A 3182-nucleotide genomic window follows, 5' to 3' on the forward strand; every position below is an offset into this window, starting at 1 on the left:
ACCTATGTATGGATGTTTATATTGGGATTCTATGTTAGTAGGTGTTTATGCATATTTGAAACAGCAACCTATGTAAGGATATGTATGTTTGAGTTCTACATAGATACAGTAACCTATGTATGGATGTTTATATTGGGATTCTATGTTAGTAGGTGTTTATACATCTTTGAAACAGCAACCTATGTAAGGATATGTATGTTTGAGTTCTACATAGAAACAGTAATCTATGTATGGATGTTTATATTGGGATTCTATGTTAGTAGGTGTTTATGCATCTTTGAAACAGCTATGTATGTATAGAAATTTTATACTCCATAAAACTGTAACCTTTATCTAAATGCTTTTGCCTGGTTCCCGACATAGAAGTGTTAAAAATGTTTCAATATCATGAAAATAGTAACTCGTGTATAGATGAGTTTAAGCACTATTAAAACTTTATCGTTTGTGCACCATAATAACAGTAACACCAATAGACTGCGAAACTGTTACACGTGAGTTGTATAAGGAACTTGGAAACATATCTGTACGTGTACATTAGCAAGGAAACTAATATATTTTTACATCTACGTCTTTCAGGATTCACAGTTCTTGGAAAATGACTTACAATCATTAGCTCCCATACGGGCTTAAGTTTTCTCTAAAGCGTTAACAGACGATTTGTTGAGTATAAATCTAGGTACTTCTATCAAAAGTGGTGTATAAAAAACCACGTAAAAGTTTTATGAATGAAAATTACGATAGACCCGTTTGTTTATGGTAGAATATTATAGTGCTGGGACTTTTGAAATTTTGGTTCAAATATACGTTTAATAAATCACACTGTGATTGAATATGACTTCTTTTTAAAGGGCTGAATATGGGTAGTTATGGCCTGTATACATAGCATTTGGCCATATATTCTAAAGTTAACATTTTTTAATATCTTTTTCCTCCATTTCAAAACGTAGGTTGACAACCATATAAAACTTTCAACCAAGGTATTAACGATGTAGATCCTTCCGTTTCCTGGGATTAGTTATGTAAGATTTTCAATAAATGTGTTAATCAATACATACAATTATAAGTAGTGTCGTAACTGGAACGTCTACTAATTTCTCTCTCTCTCTCTCTCATGACTAGCATAGAATATATATCGTTGTTTAGGTATTTTCAGGTAGTTTTCGTGAAAGTATTTTGCATGTAGCTATGATATTCTCGTTAACAGGATGTTGAAAGATCGTAAACACGTGCTAATCCTTTTGCTTCGGTAAAGTTTATATACGACAGCGTTTAGATACTTGTATCGCTTTGTATCTGTATCTGTTTCCTTTCTTTAGCACGTTAGAAGACGAATTGTTGAGTATAAGTTCGTTCAGTGCAGATCAACTCGTTTCCTGAGATTAGTTATATAAGATTTTCAAGAAATGCGTTAATTCGAGACCTACAATTGTAAATCGTGTGTCGTAGTTGTTCCAACTCTCAATGATTTATAGGATTAAAAAAAACGCCCCGAATTAATGTTTGCTCTGATTGGAAGTCAATATTTGGACCCATTGTCTGTTTTGGAGATACAGTATGTAATAATTACTCTCTCTGTTCTGTGCGGCCGTGTAGAAAGCCTCTCCAACCCCAGCAATCAGTTTGGATTCAAGCATATAAGAAGCCAGCAATCCTGTTAAGTAAGCATAAGAATAAGTATAGACTTATCTGATGGATATAAAACTGATAATCACGCACACCAATTACATTAGTATCCTGGTATCAACTAACAATCTCAAGCAATACTTCACGTACTATGGTTGTTAAAGGCTTGGTATTATATATATACTAACGAAACACATCCACCACGTCAGTTTCCTGGAATCAGTTAACAAATTTCAGCAGTACTTCACGTACTGTAATAACGAATGGTTTGATATTTAGGCTGTGTGTGTGTGTGTTATCTGGAATTGTTGGTGACGTTGCATTTTGGGATTTTTGTATAATATATTTAGACCCATTGTCAGTTTTGAAAATGCGGTATAATGTAATTATTACTAACTCTGTTCTGTGTGCAGATGTGTATAATGCCTCTCCACTTCAGCGACCAGTTTGAATTCAAACATATAAGAAGACGGTAAACCTGGTAAATAATCACGAGTATAATGTTAGTGAAAAAATATTTTGTTTTTGCTGTTCACTTGTGTTTGATTCTTTCCATTGCTATTTGAGCTCGAAATGATAAAATTCTTCTCTGTCTTAAATTCTCGTAATCTGCGTTCTTGCGGATAGTTTAGGCTTATTTGTTGGATATCAGCAGACTTGATACCACAATGTCTTGTTATTTAGACTGAGAAAGATATACAAATTAGACGGTAATATATACAAAGTCGAATCAAACTGCTAATGAAACATACCCACCATATCAGTTTCCTGGGGTCAGTTAACAATCTTCAGCAGTACTTCATGTACTATGGTTATCAATGGCTTGGTATTTAGACTTTTAACTATCATTAATCAAGTTATTGACGATGCACATCCGAAACATCATTTCCGGAAATTAATAATTTAAACATTCTTAAGCAACTTTAACCCCATGTTGCAAGTGGCTCGTTCTAAATATCGAGAGTAATAAGCTTGATGAATCACATCTGTGATGCGTGTGCTGCTCTATCTGCAGAAACATAGCGTTGTCGGAAGATAAAGGTTATTCCCGTGATTTATATTATATATTTTTCTTTCATAAGCCTAATTGATCACGCGATTTGGTATTTTCTGTCTGAATCATGCACGTAAGTTGTCCATTCTTTTAGCTAGATGTCAAATACGGCTACTTACATGTACATTAAAGCAGGTCAACGCAGTCTAAAGGTGTGTAAAATGTTTATTCTAGGGTCAATTATAAGAAACCTAGACTAGCCTAATGGTTGTCTGAAGAGAATACGCCAGGTTAATATTTGTTTAGCGTTTCATATATGTAAAGGATCAAACAGGTTAAAATTTGTTTACGTTAATATTAACTTCCGGTCGCCCGGCATGGCCAGGTGGTTAGGGCACTCGACTCGCAATCTGAGGGTCCCACCAAACATGCTCGCCCTTTCAGTCGTGGGGGCGTTATAATGTGACGATCAATCCCACTATTCGTTGGTGAAAGAGTAGCCCAAGAGTTGGCGGTGGGTGGTGATGACTAGCTGCCTTTCCTCTAGTCTTACACTACTAAATTA

General features: G+C 35.0%; 1 protein-coding gene across 1 annotated transcript in view; it reads left to right on the top strand.

Annotated features, from left to right (window-relative positions):
• Window positions 1–1532: 1532 nt before the first annotated feature.
• LOC106467858 (calcium/calmodulin-dependent protein kinase kinase 2-like) overlaps window positions 1533–3182 on the top strand; it is a 78218-nt gene continuing 76568 nt past the window's right edge. The window contains exon 1 of the mRNA XM_013928238.2: window positions 1533–1658. The gene's annotated coding sequence lies outside the window, so the exon portion shown is untranslated. The remainder of the gene's footprint in view (window positions 1659–3182) is intronic.

Source organism: Limulus polyphemus, unplaced genomic scaffold (assembly GCF_000517525.1).
Source record: "Limulus polyphemus unplaced genomic scaffold, Limulus_polyphemus-2.1.2 Scaffold2767, whole genome shotgun sequence".
NCBI classification, from domain to species: domain Eukaryota; kingdom Metazoa; phylum Arthropoda; class Merostomata; order Xiphosura; family Limulidae; genus Limulus; species Limulus polyphemus.